The sequence below is a fragment of the Ambystoma mexicanum genome, chromosome 2p, assembly GCF_040938575.1.
Source record: "Ambystoma mexicanum isolate Mex_15411 chromosome 2p, UKY_AmexF1_1, whole genome shotgun sequence".
Lineage (NCBI taxonomy): Eukaryota > Metazoa > Chordata > Amphibia > Caudata > Ambystomatidae > Ambystoma > Ambystoma mexicanum.
In genome coordinates this window covers 369,825,079-369,847,555 of record NC_090923.1, presented here as the reverse complement: position 1 = coordinate 369,847,555, position 22,477 = coordinate 369,825,079, and positions in this window count along the sequence as shown.

The following is a 22,477-nucleotide window of genomic DNA, read 5'->3' as shown; positions in this document are numbered from 1 at the left end:
ATCAAGTGCACGTTCAGCTGCAGTGGAATGATTGCTGAAGAACATAGGTAGCACTATACGTTTGAATAGCGCCCTCTAGGAGACCACTTTAGGAATAAACTTGAGATACAGCCTCAGAATAACTCCAACCTTCTGAAAGACAGTGAAAGTTGGATCAATAGATAGTGCCTGTAGCTCTCCAAATCGCCAGGCTGACGTAATAGCTACCAGGAAGGCGACCTTCCAGGAGAGAAAGCGCAAGTCACACCTATGTATAGGCTTGTAGGGCGCCACCCTCAATGCCAATAATACTGCATTAAGACTCCAAGACGGTACAGGTTTTTGCACCTTGTGGAAAGTGAGCAACAGTCCCTTGAGGCAGGCCTTAACCGCTGAGTTCAGGCTAGGGAATGTACTGAAAAGTATTCACCAGTTGGAACTCACCCTCCACACCACGAAGCCACACCAGGCATCATTCGTCTACATTGTGTCCCAGAACCCAGTATCTCTAGGTACACTGCCGTGATATACACTGACCAGGTTGGGGAGTGACTGGATTAAATACCACCAGCACATCCATTAGTATCCCCAACACTTATCAGACATGTTACTCCTGCTGACTGTTTTTCTGGGACTACTGGCCAGCACTTCAGTATTCATGTCCCCAGATACCAAAACGTTCCTCAAATTTCTCAAGGACATATGCTGATCTAATGGATGGCTCAGATTGTTATGTCTGGGCACACACCCAACACAGCCTAGCAGAAGAATTCCTTTCACCCCAGTGTTATTTCCTGAATTTGACTGGCCTTAGCTGTCCCCCATTGCAGTATTCACTGCCAAGTTTAGACTGCTACACCTCCTTCTCCAGTACCATCCCTCCCAAAATGCCAACCTGCACCCTGTGGTCTTTACCCTGTCCCAGGGACAACCAAATGGGGGTTGATGTGGCAGGATTGTCCTGATACTATACCTTCTAGCAATCACCCTCCCCTGATAGGCCCCAGATCCTTCACCATGGTTTAGCCTGAGGCCTCTTGCTACACCCGGCTCTCCTGTCATGCCCACACCCCGCCTTGGCTCGGCAGGCCACGACCTAATGCTGCCCTCGGGACCCATGAGACACCAGCTCCCAGTACCTTTCCATAGCTGTGTACACATACCACCTTAAAGGAGTATTCAGTTGTGTACGCCAAAGGTGCGTACTGATCTTGCTACACAATGTACCCTGCACGTAACCACAAGGCTTCTTCACAAATGTCTACTTCCACCTATTACCAAATGTCTACAAACATCATGGAAACTTGCATGCTGTATAAGAAACGCTCTGACCTAACACCGGGAGAGAGCTCTCCGTCTGACAACTGATTACACCTGTCACTTGTCATTCTTTATTACTGTATTCTGCTGTTTGTCTTTCTCTAATAGTAACTTAGTTTGTCTCTCAGCTGTGTCCTGACTCTTCATTGCTGCAGGGTTTGCCCCTGCTTGGGGGATTTCCTTATCAGCTTCTTGAAAGTTCTGTATAGCAGACAACAGAAATCTTTTTCATTTATTCTACAAGGAACTTATGATTGATGAATCACCATTTAACGTTGACATGAGTAAATTAAGATTCTCTCTAGGAACATAAGGGGAGAACCCAATGGAAAACAGCTCTTAAGAATACATATCTAACATCAGGACTGAAAGTGTAGGACTGGGATGCTAAAACTCGGAACGCAGCCAATCATCTACCCCCGTACTTGTCCCTCAATCACGATCAAGAAGCAGTTGGAGCATTGCAGGGGATATTTTGTGGTGACGAAAGTGTTGACTTTATAGGGAAGGTAAGGTTGAAACATTAAAACTTCTCCACACTATCCATAATTGTGAAGAAATTACATTTATGTCCATTTCTTCAAAATCTGAATAACCAGTTCTGGAAAACAATGATGGAACTACAATATTACGCTTTCATCCTTGCAAATGTATGGTTTAAGTATTCATTGTCCATATAAGATTGTAGTGCATGAGATATCAATGCTATGTCTTTAATTAATAGTGAATTATAAGTATAAAATATAAAAATCATTTTACACTTTAATTGAATTATTTTATATTTCATTTTTGTGTATTTTATTGGTTGTAACTATGCTAATCCAGTGTTCAAAGTTTCTTGTAAACTGTAAAATTACCTAAATAACAAAAAATGAAAAAAGAGCACAGTTGTATCGTTAGTTGCCTCAGGTGTATTTATACTAGAGAATTCAGGGTACCATTTTGAGGCAACAGGCATTGTGTGTCCTCAGAAATTATAAATGCCAATGCCAAATACCAAAAGTGGCCCTGGAGATAATTTTCAAATTGGCCCATATTACACATTTTCAGCAAACCCAACCGTTTTCCTATCCAAAAGAGGCCCAGAGTACAGAGACCTACCGGAAAATCTCCCTACAGGCCACTCCATCCCTGCTGCTATGTGTCCACAACATTGGGGAGGGCAGTAAACAACAGGCAAACACTCTAAGGCAAGTTGAATATGCTTGCTTTGCTTACCTGTGATGCACAATTAGTTGAAGGTTTGAGAAAATATGACTGTATTTACCAAAAATGATAGACCTACAATGGCTGTCCTTCCGGTTTCACATGAATCTGAAGACCCACAGCATAATCTTTAAACCATTGACATACAAAACACCACCTTTATTGACAGTGACAATCACCAGATTTGGCAATCCAGCACAGGAAACACCAACTCAGTCAGACTTCAAACCAGGAGCTACATAAGAGGGGACAAACATAAACAGTATTCCCTAATATAGTCCCTGGATCTGGAATAGCTTCTCGCCCAATATCAGTCATGTCCCATGGCTTCTGCATTTGTTCATGGAATGCCTCATGCAGTACTAATAATTCCCTCTCTTTAATAACTGTGCATCTTCTACCTAAAAATATACACAACCTTAAATCATCACCCAAAAATAACCTGCCCCTTGGCCAGTACCATTCCATCCCCTACGTGTCATGCCGAACCATTACCTAGACGCTAACTTTGTTTAGCCCATATTAGCTTCCAAAATAGATGTCCTCACACGAAATGAAAATACATATACAAAGATGTTTCTATTTGAGTGTATTTAATAATCATTTAAAATATAGAGATTTTGTGACAGAATGCTGTCTCGTGAGGCTTTGCTAACCCAACTTTCTTTGTATTTATTTGTAAACTGATGCCAATATTTCTGATTCTTAAAAGGTGCTCTGCCAATCAGATCCCCTCTTTCAAAACAATTCAGGCCAAATGTGTAGTGCACAGAGGTACCTTGCTATAATCAGTCTAATGACATGGCAGTGCCAGTTCGGTAGTAGCAGATTCAGAGGTCACAAGTGCATCCCTGACAGCTTCTGGGACACAAAGTAATTTCAGGCAGAGATAGCATTTATTTTAACTGTCTACACCCCTGATCTGAATTCTAATAACTGTTCACATTACTCAGTTTGGAAGCAGGTACATCTCCAACTACAAGTCATGCTTGGTTGGGGCATAGTGACTGATGAAGATCACACAATTGATGCAACATCAATTTGATATCACACCAGTGTCAACTCTATGAGCAGGGTGAAACCATGACAGTACTGTTTGTATGAGCATCTAGGCTAAATGTCTCCAAAGCTGCCTTGCCAAGCAATAGCTGGGATGCTGCCTCCTTTGATTCTCCAGTCTGGAGTGTTAGGGGAGTTTTCCTAGAGTTCACCTTTGGTAAGATGTTCTAAAACTATCCCTTGGTATACAGGCCTCAGATTCTAGTATAAGTCTGTACTACTCAAAGGTTTGGTAGTATGGCAGAGTAGCCAGGCTTATCTTAGGAGGGAGATGTAAGCTGTAGGTAAGTACAATGAACTCAGTAAATACATAGGCCCAAAGAAACTCGTACACATGTGTAGTCATAGTAAAATCAATATTGCTTTATATGCACAAGGTAAGGTTATTCAGGTAAGTAAGTACTATTTAAACTAATCAACACAATAGAAAACATATGCAATACTTAGGTGAGTAAACCAATAGTAAAGAATGATTCAGCTCATGAGCACTGCTCTATGGTAAATAAAATCACTTGTTATATCAACAGTGAACATTTTCTGTTGAAGGAATAAAAAGGTTATTCAACACCAACAAAAGCAGTTAAACACTTTGAAAGACGTACAATACTTTTCAGGGGCCTTAAGGCTTTAGCAGTCCATCCCTATCTAGGTATGAGTTCTTCAAAGAAATATTAGCTATAACAGAAGGTAAGGCACAGCAGCAGAAAAGGTAACGTTCCTGAGGATTCCTCTACTACAGGTTAGTAACACATGCTTTTGTGGGTCAAAAGAGTATCAGGAACTTTTGGAAATGCTCCCTAGTGGAGCACAAGGGTTAGGCCTGGGTGAACAGTATGGTCGAGCACCCAAACACCAAAATCAGCCCTCCATCAGCAAAAGAGTGACAGAATGACTTGAGTTATATACTACCATGAGTCCCACAGTACCTGAGGAGTTGTGAAGAAGATGCTGCTGGATTCTTCCATGGTGCAACAATGGTTGACCCGGTCTCCTGTTTCTTGGTTGTGGTTATGAAAGGGGCGACTCTGGATGGGATTTCGCAGCAACAGTTGAGAGAAAGGACTCACAGAAAAGCATTCTTCATGCTACAACATCGGTTTGCAGCATTGCCACCTTTTCAGGGACACCAAGAGTGAGCATTTACTGCCCAGTCAATCTGCCTAGATTATTCGGTCTGCACTCTGGTAAGGGGACTTTGAGGAGGAGTGTTCTTGCCTCTGGAGGTTCAGCAGGAGTTCACCAAATTTCTGGGAGGATTCATTCACAGGAAGATAATGCACTGCTATATGGTCGGAGGTCCCAAGGTACTGGCGGTTTGCAGCCCTGGAAGGTCACAGCACATTGTGGGATGGCTCGTCTTGCAGGTTGTCTTACGGCTGATTGGTCACATCAACCAAAGAGAATGCGTCATCTTCTTCTGAGCTCCTCTGTCGATTAGAAAACAGGTTTAGGACAGCAGTGTTCTCTTCGCGGATGCTGGAAGGGGCTGCAGTTGTCTCTGGTTGTCTTCTTCTTTGGTTCTTCTGTTCCAGTGGTTGACTTGTCTTCTGTCTCCAGATCCTCACGTTTTATCAAGAAATTCACGCTCATCCTCTGCAAACTCTCTCTTACAGAAAGGGGTGGGTGGCCGTCCAATCAGGACAGCAAGCCCCCAGTGGGAAATGGTTTCTTTCTGGCACACCACAAGGCAAAGGATAGCAGAGTTTTGGGATTCTTGCTTCCTGTCCTCGCAGATACACTGGAGCCTACACAAATGGTTCCAGCTGAAGACAAAACTCAAAATAGGACCTACCCCACCCTGAATGGTAGAAGAAAGACCAAGAAAGTACAAACACACAAGAAATGGTGATTTAATGAATACTGATTGTAAGCTGTTGATATGAGCTAACTACTCTCTAACAGCCTCTAATGTTTATAATTTATGATAAAAGAAAGAGGCCACCATTTTGGGTCAATGGTGACCATTATGAGCATAAATGCAGCTGTGGAGACAGCCTGTGAGTAGAATTTGCACAAAGGTCAGTAAAACAAGTCCACTGCCACCAGTCATAGGTGTATGCCTGTGACTGTAACAGAAATGTTACAGGAGCAGTGAGAATGGAGATACAAGGTAACCCCTCAGCACCCCACATAGGGTGGTGTGTGCTGACCTCACAAAAGGAAAAGCTAAGAAGTATAAAAGGTATCCCCCAAACCTTGGGATTAGTAGTTCTTAAGGAAAATAAATGAATATTAAAAGGGGAGCTCAGTGGGCTCCCAGTAACACTGCACAAAGGGTGCTGTGTGCTGCAAAAGTGAAACACAGATGCCGTTCAAAAACTATGTAGGAAAGCAGGACACCATAAAACAATATAAAAACAGAATCAACAGGGTTCCCATGGTCAATGAATGAGGGGAAAAAGACTCCCCTCATTCACGAGAACAAGAAAAATGTCCAATGGTCCAGTAAGCAAAAAGTGCTGGGGGACTCACAGGCAGAGGGGATTTGGCATACAAATCAAAGAATCTCCCTAACATGGAGGGACACACCTTTCCCCTGGGCATAACAACGTCCCACATGAGGTCTGCTGGGAATTATGGTTCAGAGACAGCACTTACTTAATAAAGTCTGCATCACACCAGGGTGCTGATCACTGGAATGCCTTTGAAGCCAGCTGGCATGGAAGGTGTCAGAGATAGCCAGAGAGGAAAAATAGGCCTAGAGAGGGGTTCCACCATCTTGCTTTCTGTTAGGACTCTCTGCCTTTTACCTGCACCCACTACTGTCCACATGCAATGCATTCTGGGTGTGATGTGATATGGAAAAGGGCACTTGTTGCAACAATTCAGCTGGCTTGATTTGGACCACTATCCTGTGGCATTTTCTCTTTAAAGGGAGTGGGGCAGTCCATTCCGAAGACCTCTGCCATAAAGATGAAGACAGAAGGTATTCAAAGCAAAGGCGGGATATGTCCACTAACCATTCCCAGGGAACAGTAGGGGTGACTGCAGTTGGACCAAGGTCTCACTGCACTGGTACCAAGACCCTGTTCATTTATTGTGAAAGAACCCCTCTAAGTGGTAGCCGATGTCCCAGAGTGAGATAGCAGAACTGAAGGACTCAACCTGGCCCTGGAAAGCCTATATTGGGCCTACCAGCAACCCAGAATTCAAGGAACAACTTGGAGCCTTCATTCCAATATTAAAGTATATTTGAACAACATATACCTGGTCATCGCCTATCTGTCTCAAGCATCTTTGTGCCATTGCTGCTTGGAGACTACCATGTGTTGTCACCAACCCGACTGAACCTCCACCTCAGGAAGCTCTTAAAAGCCTAGTTAAATGTTTTGGAGCCCGCAAAGACAACAATAGGGCTCTTTAAAGAGACTTTGTTACCCCATTCAACTTTTGGGACCATAGTAACTTGTAAGCCCCCCTTCACGGACTTTTTCTTCGAAGACATTCTTGCACATTGATATTGTGCCAAGTAAGTGCCTGAACTACCCTGCTCATCTACCCTGAGGGCCATTCTGCATCAATCTGTATTTTCTGTGTTTTCTGTACAGGAGCGGGTACTTCCTGGAAAGGCTGGCCATTTCTCAGTTTAACCTTCATTCTGATTCTGTTGGCTGTCTCCATGACCACCAGTCTGGCTTCACAGCTGCCAGAAACACAGAAACTACTCTCCTGAACATCCATGAAGATCTGCTCTCCAACCTTGACTCTAACATTCTCTCTGTCCTCATCCTACTCAATCTCTCTTCTGCCTTCAACACGGTCAACCATACCATCCTGCTCAACCATCTTTGTGATAACCTGGGTATCACTGATCAGGTTCTTGCTGGCTGAACTCTTTCCTCTCTGATCGACCCTCCCAGACCCTTCCTATAATCTATCTCCTTCTCTACCTGTGGTGTTCCCCAGGGGTCTAACCTCTCACCTTGGCTTTTCAACCAATACCTGGCAACTCTCGCCCACTGCATTGCCATTTTCTGCTCAAATTTCCAGTGCTACGCTGATGACACTCAACTCATTTTCAGGCTGCCCTCGGCCACCTCCTCTCCCTCTCTCATCTCTGATTGCCTAACTGCCATTCAAGATTGGTGTGTCGCCAATGATCTTTGTCTGAATGCCAGCAAGACCGAGATCCTCCTCATCGGTACACATTCATCATTCTTTCCCCTTACTCTCTGGCTGGCCTCCCTTGGCCCTCCTCCTACCCCCACCTGCGAGGCTAAGAACCCCGGGGTCATCTTTGACTCCACACTTTCCTTCTCCGCCTACATCTCTGATGTCTCTAAAAAGTCAAACTTCCTACTGCACCTCCTCAGAGATACTCTGCCTTTCCTCTCCTTTCCCCAGAAGCTCACTGTCGCCCAAGCTCTGGTTCTCTCTAGGTTGGACTACTGTAACAGCCTCTTTCTAAATCTACCTGCTCTACTCTGCGCCCTCTGCAACTAATCCAGAACAGGACTGCAAGACTTGTCCTTGGCCTCAAGCCCTGGGTTCATATACTTCCGCAAATACCTCCCCTCTCAAGCTCTTCACTCCTACACCTCTAATTTCCACAGGGTCAGTCGTTTTTCAAAGAAATGAGTATGGGGTAGATCTCTGTCTTTGGCTAGGGCCTCCCTCTGGAACAGCCTCACTGCCACTCTAAAACTTGAGGAGAACATCTCTGGTTCCGGAAGCACCTCAAGACCTTCCTCTTTGCTTCTGCCTTTGCCCCCCTCTCTTCCCTGCTGATCTGTTCTCTCTTGGCACTGTGCACCTGGCCACCCTCTGTCCTCCGGGCACAGGTACTTGCTCACCCTCCTGTACTGCCTCCGGCCACCCCTTGCACTGGGGTCTGTATCTGTAACCATACAGCCCCCCTTTTTCTTCCTGCACTTATGAGACCTACCCTGTCTGCTGCCTTAAACCCAGCACTTGCTACTTGCTGGCTGAACTACCACTGTTTGCTGTCTTTATTATTTATTTATTTATTATGTATCTGTTTCTCCTTTGCTCCGCACTTTCCACTTCTTCCCCCTTCCATGCACTTTTCTCCTCCCCTTCTCCCAAGCAGTTGCGCATTCTCAATGTCACTGGGCCTAATAAGAATGTTGTTTTGTTCTCCCCTGTTCCCCTCCCTTGTCGCGCTCTGAAACACTTGTGTACGAGTGCGATAGAATTAAAATATCAATTAAATTTAATTAAATCCCCAAGGATAAGGTTTTAAAGTCATAGGTTAAGGTCTCACCTAGTATATCATCAAAAATTTCACATATCCTTTTCCAAAAATCATAAACTCTCACAGATTCCCATATCATATGCTCTAAAGTTCCCACCATATGTACACAAGCCCAGCAGTCACTCGAGTCTTCTAGGCCCCTTTTATGTAAACATTCTGTTGTCCAGTTAACTCAATTAAAAATTTGGATTTGACGTGACCAATCCCCCAAACTGATTGAATCCAAACTGACATTCTTACACATGGTCAACCAACTCTCTGAAGTGATTTCACATTGTGTTTTTCTGATCCAATCCATCATCAATGACTCATTCTCTTTGGATCTTGAAACAATTAGGTTGTAAAGTCGACTTGCCAAACCTCCCTCTCCTTTTTTTTTCTAAGCACCAAAGCATCTAAATCTAGCCTCCCCTCAGGATCCATCACACCAATAGCCTTCTTTTACCGTCTATAGTCAATAGCTGAGAAGTTATGTATGTCCCACTTGCTCTTTATTTCCCTGGCCGTAAGCCACTTCCCATCCTTCTGTAAGTCACCAATCCATTTCGACCCCACCAAAAACCACTCCGCCCAAAATAACATTTTGCCATTTTCTTTTTTTTTGGGTTGTACCAAACCGAAGCATCCAACCTCATAAATGCATTCTTGTTCAACAAACCCAATAGCTCTATCCATGAGTTTCTCAGAAACTCAGTGGTGAGGTTCACCCTGGTTCCTGGCCTTGATGCAGTAGATAAAATTGCCCTCAGTGTTAGGGATCCTACAAAACTAGCTTCTGCCACTGCCAATTCGTTTGGCTCTTTCTCTAAGAATGACATATGAAATTGCAGCATAAATGCCAGATGATAAGCATAGAAATATTGGACTCCTCAACCACCTTTCTCTACTGATAGCTGCAACTTCCACAATTTTAGTCTCAGCGGTTTAATATCTCAAAGGAAATTCTGCTGGAGGCCGTCAAATTCCTTCCTATACCTTATGTTTACTTTAAATGGTAACATACTGAGTACATAGGTTATCTTTGGTGTCAAGTTTAGTTTCAATGCATTCACTTTCCCACATAAGGAGAGTTTCAACACTTTCCATCTTTCTAAATCCTTTTTTAATCCACTACTTAACTCTTTAATATTCTCATGCACCATATCCTCAATCCTTGGGGTTAGCCAAACCCCTAAATATCTCAGTCTATCTGGACACCAACGAAAACCAAGTGATGTAATCCACTGCTTATTACAAGTCACTGTTAATGGTAGAATCCCTGATTTAGACCAATTTACTTTGTATCCTGAACATGTATTAAAATCCTCATCAAGGTGGGTAATGAATTCCCTAAATTCCTCATCACCAGCATTAAATCAGCGGCATAAAGCCATATTTGTTGTTCCAATCCCCAAGTATTCACAACTTTTATGACCATCTCATGTCTTATCGCAATGGCTAAAGGCTCAATCAGGATTACAAACAATAGGAAGGATAAGGGATATCCTTGTCTAGTTCCCTTTTGCAACTCAAACTTGCCTGATCTCAAACCATTTGTGCTCATATCTGTTGTTGGTCTGGAGTACAACAACTTAATCCACAATATAAATCTAACACCCAAACCCATTTTATCTGACATAGCATGTAAATAGATTCAGTTTTTCTTGATCAAATGCTTTCTCAGCGTCTAAGAATAATAAAGCAATATCATCACAAGTATCTGAAGCTTGAGACATTATTTGCAGAAGTCTCCGCATATTACGAGCGGCATTCCTATTTTTTATAAAGCCTGATTGATTTCCGTGAATTAACTTTGGTAATAATGGATTCTATTCTCATGGCTAAAATCCTAGATAGAACCTTGTTATCGATTCGTTAGGCTGATTGGACGATAGCTTAATGGCAGAGTTTCGTCCCAATCTTTTTTCTTAATTAACGTAATCATGGCATGTCTAGTCGTTTTGGGCAGGCAGCCATCCTTTAGTGACAATATAAACATGTCCTTCATCAGGTTCAGGACAGAGATTGACAAGATCTTGTGAAGCTCAGCTGGCAGACCATCCGGGCCTGGAGATTTACCAGTGTTGGACTCTGCAATCAACTTCCTTATTAACTCAATCGTCTGCCCTTCTTCTAGTATTACCCTCTCCCCTTCAAATATTTACAGAATCTCCAAGTTCGACACAGAATTTTCCAGGTCCCCTGTTACTGGCTCTTCATTGCGATACAATTGTTCATAGTACGTCATAAAAATGTTGTTGATCTCCGGGGGATTGAATGGGACAGAACTATCAGGACCCCTTATTGAAGTTATTGCCCTATCTGTCTCTAATTTCCTCAGGCGATATGCTAGCCAGTTGTGAACCTTCTCTCCACTTCCAATATTTTTGGAAAATCCAAATTCGCCACAAAATTGTCCAGGTCCCCTGTCACTGACTCTTCATTGTGATACAATTTTTCATAGTACTTCATAAAAATGTCGTTGATCTCCATGGGATTGAATGTGATAGAACCATCAGGAGAGCTTATTGACGTTATTGCCCTACCTGTCTCTAATTTCCTCAGCCGGTATGCTAGCCAGTGGTCACACTTCTCTCCTTTATCGAAGTAGGTGCATTTTAACCGGTATAAACTATGTTCCACTCTTTCTGTCAATATCTTGTTGAAATCAGATTTTAGTTTCCTCAGCTCCCTGATTTTCTCCAGTTTAGTTTTTTCCTCCTGCTACTTGATGCACTTATTAATAGGCCCGGCATTGTACATTTGAATGCTTCCCATACTGTTTTAGCATCCAATTCTCCAGTATGGTTTTCCTCAACAAAACGTTCAGCTTCTGAAATAATCTTTTTCACCAACTCCTCCTCACTCAATATTGAAGTATTCGTTCTCCATGTAAATGTCCTTTTAAGCTCAAAATGCAATTGTAATTACAATTCTGCCGGTGCATGTTTCCTATTGTCCCGGTTCTATAATTCTCTGTAATTTCACCCCCTGTTAGCATCATGCCTAATCTTGAATAAGTGTAATGAGCATTAGAGTAGAAACTATACTCCCTTGATGTCAGATGTTCTAGTCTCCATGCATCTTCCAGATTATATTCCTCTATCAAAGCATGGAGAGACAAGAAATTGTCATTTCTAGGTTTCTGCACCCTATATTTGCTTCTGTCTAATAATGGGTCCAGAACCTTGTTGAAATCCCCACCCAATAAAATATTTGGTGTCTTCATTTGTATTTGTTTTGTATTTGTTTCATGTCTTGTAATGTTTGGACCACCAGCCTATAAAAACTTCTGTTGAGAATTTGTCAGTCAGAATTGACAGATAAGGTTTCAACTTGCTGCAGGGTGGTGTTGAATTGAATCCCTAGTTTGAAGGGGGTTCCTAATCTGTTTTTTTCCCATATTCCTGGCATGGTATTTTTTAGGGTGTTAAAACAAAGCTTGTTTTCCATCATCTACTTTTGGATTGGAGAGAGTTATATGGCTATTTAGTCATTTCTCTTTGTGTCAGTCACATTTTTTAAAGTTCAATTTAGGTTTATTCGAAATACAAATCTATCAAACATTATACAAAATAATGAACATGACATACACAGTAAAAACATCAATTCAATTAATACAGTATTAAAATAAAATAAAATCAACATGAGTAATCCAATGTGTTGTTCCCAGGTAATAACTGCTTTCGCTGTTTGAGTGCGTTTTCGATGTACAAGTAAACACATTGCACAACAGACAAATCTTGAACTGATAAAAGAAACTGAAAGCCATTTCTGCTTGTCTTACTCCATAGGCCCTTAGAAAATGTAAAAGGTACTTCTTCCTAGAAGTCTTAGCAACCAGGCAAAAAACCATAAAATGTTGTAAATCGTTTGCCCTTAGACATGGGCATATCTTGTTTTCCAACGTCATTTGGGAATAAAAGGTTTGTTCTAAAGTGAAGAATGATTGCTCTCTTCCTTGGGTCTATAAGCCAGTGTGCATAGTCAGTTAAATTTGAAGTATAAGTGTCATTTGGGTGGTCAAATTGAACACTTTGTTTTTTCCCTTCATTGTTCAGAATCCCAAAAGCTTGAGTATTTTGGCCTTGTTTCCCCATCCTTACTCAGGCAGATAAGTTGGAGCATGCCCAACTCATTTAGGACTACCCAGAGCTTCCTCTGATTGATACAGTCGAATACGGCGGAGAGATTCATGAAGCCCAACTATACATGGGTTTTGTAACCACACACAGATTAAGCTTAGATTTAGCAGTTGATCTGTGGGACCCATGCCTTTCCGAAAACTATACTGATAGTTTGTTAGAATTTGATTTCCTAGTGCCCATTCTTTGATTTTTCCATGTAATACCCGTCCAAACCATTTTTGGCGGAAGTGTCGATTAGGAAAATTTGGCTGTAAGACGCAGGTTAAAATCTATCTCCCTTTTTGAATATGGGTAGTATAATTGCGTCTTTCCATGAGGCCGGTGCGATCTTTAACTGTAAGATCACATTGAATATTGTGGTTTCCAAGGGTACCCATACTACCCTTTCACATTTAAAGAACTCAACTGGGATTGAATCTGGTCCCGCTGATTTGCTGTTTGCCATCCTGATGAGGGAGTTGCATACCTCCAGCATGGAAAAAGTCAAACTAGGTGCGCGAATCAGCCCAAAGTATTGGGTCGGACAGGTCAGATCTTTCTCACCTAAGTTATTATATAAGGTGGAGAAGTGGTTTATCCATCTGGCCTCACCGACCCGATCACTTTCTTCACCCCTCGGTTTATTGGGTGTTTCTTATCTGGATGCAATCATCCTCCACTATGTTCTTGAGACTCCCCCCAGCGCTGCACTCTCTAGTCATTGCCAGGATTGCTCTGCGAGTGCTATTTTCCTAAGATGTATAGTTCTTTTATACACAGCACTTGCTGCCTATATTTCCTCCTGTTTCCGGTTCATCTTTTTTAGAGCCAACAGGAGTTGCCTCTTAGCACACCTACAGTTTCCATCAAACCATGATTTTCTCTCTGTCTTTTTGTTTGTTACATTCACTTTCCTTCTAAAGACTTGTGTGGCAGCTGATTATATATGTATTTATCTTCCATAGTGGAAGCTTCGCCAAGGCATATTTTGAGAATGGTAATAGTTTTGTGTATGACATTTGCTGTTACCCTACCCTGATCTACATGTTCCCATTGCCTGTTTTTATATGCGGCCAGATGGGTCCCCGTCTCTGGCTGCCAGTGGGGTTCCTCATCTAAGCCTACTATAAACAGAAGAGGATCGTGATCACTCTCTAGACTTTTGATTATTTCCAAACTTTTAATTAAATGCCAAGCTTCAACCGGTATTATGAAGTGATTGATCGTCGAGCGATATCTTGAGTTTGCGAAGGTATATTTGCCTGGATTATCAAGTTCAAATCTACCAGTCGATGCTCTCCACCCCAATTCAATAAAAACATTCATGAAATGTATGCCTCTTTTATCAATGCTAGGGTCTATTATAGGTGGAGGGTTGATACCAAAAGCTGTGTCCTCATCAGCTATGTCATCTTTAATACCTTCTTAGGCTCTGATTCTTAAGTTAAAATCACCTCCCACTATCATGTTAATTTTACCCAAGGGGCTAGTTCAATATCTTACAGCATGCAATAATTTCACCAGCTCCAAAAGAGGGCTGCCATTATCCATGGTGGAGGCTGAATTATAAAAATTCACAGTGCGCAACAGGACACCATCCCCTAAATTAATATCTAGGTATCCGCAGAAAAAGTCGAAAAGAAAACATCGAATTTCCAAATGAACGCTTCTTTTTTGCGATCGGTTAGAACATTTTGGGGACATTTTTTAAATGAATAGGGATGGCGTGGGGTAAGGAAAATAGTTTGATGGGGGAGAGAGGGTGGGGAGGGGCGTCTCCTTCCCCTGAATTTTACACACAAAAAAATGTGGGGGTAGGGGGTAATTCATGGAATCAAGCGCAGACATGTGGCATGCGGCTTCTGCCAGCCGCGTGCGCCAAAACCCATTTTGACGCACAGCGTATTCATGCATACTTACATCCATAAGCAGCCGTGGTGCAGCGTGGCGCAACGACCCTGCAGCAGTGCCAGTTATGCCCCCAACCCTGCCCTGTGCGCCAAAAACATCTGCACAAATCCCCTACATGGCGCAAAGGCCAGTGGACCAGCATACAGCCCCCCAACAATGAAAACACGCTAAATACGCCACACAGCCCACACGCGAGAACCCAATCGCATGCAAGACTCCCCGTGCACCCCTCGGAATATGCGTACCCCGCTCGCGCCAGGCCCATCACGTGGAAAACTCCCCACGCACCCCTCGGAATAGGCGTACCCTGCTCGCAGCAGGCCAATCCTGTGTAAAACTCCACACGCACCCCTCAGAATATGCGTACCCCACTTGCACCTGGCCAATCGCGTGGAAACCTCCCCACGCATCCCTCGGAATACGTGTACCACGCTCACAGCAGTCCAATCGCGTGTAAAATTCCATGCGGACCCCTCGGAATATGCGTACCCCGCTCGCGGCAGGCCAATCACGTGTAAAACTCCACGTGCACCCCTCGGAATACACGTAACCCGCACGTGCCAGGCCAATTGTGTGTAAAACTCCCTGCGTACCCCACTCGCGCCAGGCCAATAGCGTGGAAAACGTCCCCCCTGTGGTGTGTGCTGGCTGTGGGGCATGGTCAGGGGCGATGGGCTGCCTGCAGGTCATGGCCAGGGGTGATGGGCTGCCTGCAGGGCATGCCCAGGGGTGATGGGCTGCCTGTGTTGCATGTGCAGGGGTGATGGGCTGCCTGCGGGTCATGTTCAGGGGTGATGGGCTGCCTGTGGGTCATGGCCAGGGGTGATGGGCTGCCTGTGGTGCATGTGCAGGGGTGATGGGCTGCCTGTGGGTCATGGTCAAGGGTGATGGGCTGCCTGCGGGGCATGGCCAGGGGTGATGGGCTGCCTGCAGGTCATGGCCAGGGGTGATTGGCTGCCTATGGTGCATGTCCAGTGGTGATGGGCTGCCTGCGGGTCATGGTCAGGGGGTGATGGGCTGCCTGTGGGTCATGGCCAGGGGTGATGGGCTGCCTGCGGTGCATGCCCAGGGGTGATGGGCTGCCTGCAGGGCATGCCCAGGGGTGATGGGCTGCCTGTGGTGCATGTGCAGGGGTGATGGGCTGCCTGCGGGTCATGGCCAGGGGTGATGGGCTTCCTGCGAGTCATGGCAGGGGTAATGGGCTGCCTGTGGGGCATTCCCAGGAGTGAGGGGCTGCCTGTGGGGCATGCCCAGGGGTGATGGGCTGCCTGCTGGTCATGGTCAGGGGTGATGGGCTGCCTGCAGGGCATGCCCAGGGGTTATGGGCTGCCTGCGGGGCATTCCCTGGGGTGATGGGCTGCCTGCGGGGCATGCCCAGGGGTGAAGGGCTGCCTGCAGAGCATGCCCTGGGGTGATGGGCTGCCTGCAGGTCATGGCCAGGGGTGATGGGCTGCCTGTGGGTCATGGTCAGGGGCGATGGGCTGTCTGCGGGTCATGGCCAGGGGTAATGGGCTGCCTGCGGGGCATGCCCAGGGGTGATGGGCTGCCTGTGGTGCATGTGCAGGGGTGATGGGCTGCCTGCGGGTCATGGTCAGTGGTGATGGGCTGCCTGCGGGTCTTGGCCATGGGTGATGGGCTGCCTGCGGGGCATGCCCAGGGGTGATGGGCTGCCTGCGGGGCATGCCCAGGAGTGATGGGCTGCCTGCGGGGCATGTCCACGGGTGATGGGCTGCCTGCGGGTCATGGCCAGGGGTGATGGGCTGCCTGCGGGTCATGGCCAGGGGTGATAGGGTGCCTGTGATGCATGTGCAGGGGTGATGGGCTGCCTGTGGATCATGGCCAGGGGTGATGGGCTGCCTGCGGGTCATGGCCAGGGGTGATGGGCTACCTGCGGGTCATGGCCAGGGGTGATGGGCTGCCTGCGGGGCATGCCCAGGGGTGATGGGCTGCCTGCGGGGCATGTCCACGGGTGATGGGCTGCCTGTGGTGCATGTGCAGGGGTGATGGGCTGCCTGTGGTGCATGTGCAGGGGTGATGGGCTGCCTGCGGGTCATGGTCAGTGGTGATGGGCTGCCTGCGGGTCATGGCCAGGGGTGATGGGCTGCCTGCGGGGCATGCCCAGGGGTGATGGGCTGCCTGCGGGGCATGTCCACGGGTGATGGGCTGCCTGCGGGTCATGATCAGGGGTGATGGGCTGCCTGCGGGTCATGGCCAGGGGTGATGGGCTGCCTGCAGGTCATGGTCAGGGGTGATGGGCTGCCTGCGGGTCATGGCCAGGGGTGTAGGGTGGTTCACTGTGGTGTGAGCTGCCTGCGGGCCATAGGGAGGGGCATACCCGGAGGGCCCACACTGCCAAATTGCATGTAAAACTCCCCACACCCACCTCGGAATACGCGTACCCTGCTCGCGGCAGGCCAATCGCAAGTAAAATTCCCTGCGCACCCCTCTGAATATGCGTACCCCACTTGCGGCAGGCCAATCGCATCAATACTCCCTGCGCACCCCTCGGAATATGCATACCCTGCTCGCGCAGGCCAATCGCAAATAAAATTCCCTGTGCACCCCTCTGAATATGCGTACCCCACTCGCGGCAGGCCAATCGCATAAATACTCCCTGCGCACCCCTCGGAATACGCGTACCCTGCTCGCGCCAGGCCAATCGCAAGTAAAATTCCCTGCGCACCCCTTTGAATACGCGTACCCCACTCGCGGCAGGCCAATCGCATGTGAAAATCTGCACCCCCGGAGTACGCGCAGGCAGCCCATTCACCATCCCCATGACCCGCAGGCAGCCCATCCACCCTGACCATGACCCACAGACAGCCCATCCACCCTGACCATGCCCCGCAGGCAGCCCATCACCCCAGACCATGCCCTGCAGGCAGCCCATCACCCCTGCACATGCACCACAGGCAGCCCCGGGCCAAGGCATCATCGAACTCCACTTCAATGTCCTGGTGGCGGGCCTCTTCCCTGGCCTCGAGGTCTTGCAGGGATGCAGCCATGGCCTCCTCCAACTCCCTGCGAGTTGCCTCGAGGCACGCAGCCCGCCTCAATGCCCGGTGCATGGAGTTCTCCTCCCTGACCATTGTGAGCCTTGCCCTCTCCGCCCGCCGCCGCTCCGCATCTATTTGCCAGCCCAACAGCTACCACATGGAAGACAATTCCAATCCTGGGTCCTCCTGCCCGACGGCCGATGCCTGCCCCTGTGATGTTGATGGCCCCGAGCAATGATCGCTCCCACCATGAGCCTGCTGCTGCCGTGCACGTGCCCTGCCTGTTGATGTCTGCACGTCCTCCTCTTGCTGGGGTCCAGTTGGTGGGGTGGCCATACCTGCTGGACCTCCGCCTCCTGACTGTGGCAGGGATGTGTCCTTCACCAGCCTGGCCGCTGGCTCAGGGACAGCTCCACAGGGGGCCCAGGTGATACTTGGAAGATGGCACAGAGGACGACTGGCACATAGGGGGCTCAGTTGAGGAGGGGGTCGCAAGAAGTTCCAGCACATGGATGAACCCAGTGCCGATGGCCTGTCCTAGAAGGTCGACGTGGCCAAAGAGGTATTCAAAATGACGTGCACTGCCCAGACGAGAACCCTGCACGTCATCCCGAATGCCACGTTGGCGCAACGCCATCCCAGCTAGGACAGGCTCAATATGGTCACGGATTGCAACGTCCACAGGGAGAGGAAGGCCAGTTGTTGTATGCGCATCCCCTCCCTGAGAATGGGTCTGGACGGAGGCATCCCTGCTGCTGCCAGATGATGCAGTCACAGGAAGGGGCCAGGATTGCACACAGGCACCTCTGCGACGGCCTGTGCTGCCTCCTGTCCCTGCCCCTGGACTGCACCACTACCACCAGTGGAATTCCTTCCTCCAGGCCCCGTGCGTGGGCCCACGGCCTCCTGCCCTCAGCCAAACCCCCACCGACCTGGATGACTCCGTGCCATCTTCCTCCATAGGCCACTGTGGGGGCTCAGCTGCCCCACCTGCTGCAGAGGAGTCCACCTCCAAACTCTGCCTATGGGACCTTCTCCCGGAAGATATCAGTACATGGGAGGGGAGCTGGGCCTTGCGTCTCTGGCTGGCGGTGTGATCCCTGCTGCTGTGCTCCACAGCACCGTCTCCGCCCTCTTATCAGACGACGCTGCAGACAGGGAGAGACAGAACACAGGCATCAGGGCACTGTACAATGGTCGGATACACACATGACAGTTGCACATGAGTGGCAGTGTCAAACTTCACAGATGGCATCACACTCCCCAACACTCATATCATTTGAACCCACACACATGCACAAATTAACAGGAATCGTGCAGCAGGCAGCAGCATCCATACACACACAACAGCATGAACATCCAAAGGTTGGCATGACATCACAAGCAACATGGGGAGTGCCGAACACATGCACACACGCCACCAGACAGTCATGCATCTGTGCATCTCCACCACCTGTCACAGCGCAATCATCGTCAACTATGTCACATCTGCCAATCAGGTTCCTACATGTCTGTGTCACATGCATCCATGGTGTATCACAGTCGCACACATGTCAAACACACACACGCACATGTACGCCGTGCACGTACATGAAGGTGGAACCAGCATCCATGTGTCACACCCAACCATACCATAGTACATACACAGAAATGCTAACATGTGTGCATCTCCACATGCAGTTGTGCATCATGCTTTGGAACACATACACCATTGATGTCCCTGCAGTACGGTCATGTCCCTGCACATACACATCCATAAATGGCCCTTTTCAGACATATGTCCAAGCTGCACAATCCTGGCACACCTCAACATGCACTGCCTCCAATAAGTATGCATGGACACCTACCGCTCGACTCCGGACGGGTCTCCCTCTCGAGGACCTGGCGGTGATGCGCTGCGTTAATGCGTTCCAGGACCCTCATGTCGTTGGTGGTAAGGTGGACCCGGCACCTCACTGCATCCGCTGCTTCCAAGAGGTGCTGGGGCTTCCTGAGGGTCCTGGACCTGAAGTTTTCCCAGCGCTTATGGACGTGTGGTAGGTCGCGGGTTGCCACCCCCTCCGCTTTGATGGCAACCTCGATGTCCATCCTTGTCGGCACGTGTTCCTCCAAACAGGGGGCCTCATAATTCACCAGGACTTGCTCCACCAGGATGCCAACCTCTCCTGCTGTGAAGCTGGCAGCCCTCTGCCTCTCTGGCTGGGGGTTGCCAGTGCTCTCAGATGGTGTTTCCCCCGACATGGCAACCCCTGAGGCAGGAGTGGGTGGGTGACTGGGTCCTGGTGCTGGGCTGTGGAGCGATGGAACTACAGTCAGGAGTCTTCTGTTCCAGCAGGGGTGGTCACAGCAACTGGACCCCTGCAGATGGCTGACATGCAGGCACCAAATAGCAGGGCATGTGGCCAGCAGGCAGGCAGGCAGCAGCAGATGGCTGGTGGGAGTCGGCTCGGGGCTCTGGGGGTCAGGAAAATGGCCTTCTGGGCAGGAGCGTGGTCTTCTGTGTGTTGTCGCGTGGCCAGCTTGATACGGAGTGATTTGGCACATGAAAAAACAGCACGTCAGCGTGTAATTCGAGGAAAGGCCCTTAGCGCGTAAGCGCGTAACTGATGTGACGCGCGTGGGTGTTTCCCTCGGCACATGCAAAAACAGCATATCCGCGTGCTAATGCGTGTAATTCGAGGAAAGGGCCTAAGCGCCTAAGTGACGTGACACGTGCAGGTGTTTCCCTTGGCACAGGTTAAAGGTGAGCAGGGCCCAGCAGTTCACTGTACGTACTTTTCGTGGAGACCGACGCACATGTGTTGCTATTTCTTGTTGTTGCATGCGCCATCACTACTTCACAGCGGATCAAGGACGTATCTCTTCTTTTGCCAGCGGTATTGGCTACACATGTTTTTCATTACCACGCTAGTCAGACAGTGAGTCGTGCATGCTATTTTTCCCACTGCCGGTCCCCCTGTGTATCGCTTACCCGTTTTTGAGGTCATAGTAGCCTGCGTGTTCCACTCATACGTGTTTTTTGTGTCCCTGGGTGCCACCATGTACTGCGGGAGGGTAATTCCAAACACGTGGGCTACCGGGGGTTGCGTACACGGTTTTACTGCAGTTTTGGCAATGATTTGACACACTGAATAATGGTTTAGGGCACAATCAATGCACAATGTGCTCAATAAGGCCCTGAGGGGTGTTCTGGAGGTTTCATGGCTGGCAGCTCGGACCGTACTGGGCGTTATGGTCCCTCATGCCTGGTTCGCTTTGCTCGGGACATTCACTATGTCTACATGGCCCATGACGCCCGGTACGGGAGAGCTGCAGATGGATGAAGCTATATTGGTGATGATGGTTTAGTGATGCCTGTGTACATGCATATTATGTGTGTCACGGTGTGTTTGGATTCACTTGCAGCTGTGGCCATTTTGCAGTTCAGACATGCTTATGGTATGTGCCATCTCTTTGTTGCCATCTGTCATTTCTGCCTGTGACATGTGCCTGACAGAGGTGGTGTGTGATGGATGTGATATACTACATTCTGTAAATGTGTAGGCTTTGCTATTTACACACATCCATTTCTGCTTTTGGGATGTGTTTGCATATCAATACCACTGGATGCATGCCGGAATTTCATTTGTGTGTGACATAACTGCTTCATGTGTTGGCTGTCGATGTGATGTCCATTTGTGTGTGGGTTATGTGCTTCTGACATGTGTACTCATGTTTGTTTTTTCCACATTACAGATGATGACGCAATGGAGCCAGAGGATGGGGATGTCAATCCTGACACGAGGTTGCTATTACATCAGCAACCCCGCACAAGTGGGGGTCGTGGGGTGGTAGGCCACGAGAACCCACTTGTGCTCCATACCATCGTGTCCAGGGATGGCAATCAGTCTAGCTCTGAGGATGACTCTGACAATGTTGAGTTGGATGCACATCATGTCCATTCGTCGACGGTGAGTGATCCTGATGAGGACGATTTTCTGTCTGTGACACCTGCACTGAGGGGCCAGATGGTGGTGGAACCTCCGCCTGTGGTGGATCGGGATGAACAGTCACACTCCACACCAGTTGCTGATGTGCCTGGGCCATCATGTCAACGGAGGGATGTAGTCCTGCAGCCGCGGGCAGTGCTAATTCAGCGAGGACCACGGCTCTTTGGGCCCCGCGCAGGTCAAGCCCAGCAACGCAGTGTCCGAGTGCCACCGGGGTATAATGAGTGGGAGCAATCCCTGTATGCCAATTCAGAACAACAGGGGGCAGCTAATGATAAGATCACTCAAAGCAGGGAACATGTGGCCCAATCCATACTTCCCCCTGCTAGGCAGGTGGATCTCCAGCAGCAGGCAACACAGTCCACGGCCTCCACGGCCCGCTCACTCAGGCTGGGCATGGCGGCCTCAGACAGGGCACGCCGGGCTGAAATGGTGTCTCTGCATCAAGCACTTACTGCTCACACAGAGGCACACAGGAAGGCCCTGAGGGATGAACATCAATCCCTCATATCTACTCTTGGTGTGCTCAACATGACCCAGAGCAAGCGGTCAGAGGAGAGGTTGGAGCAGCTTGAGCATCCCATCTCAGCTGAGCTACATGCATGCCGGGAGGTGCTCCAGATGTCATGCAAGGCCATGCAGGCAGAACTCTGTGTTACACATGCTACCTTGCAAGAGGAAGCACGTGTATCACAT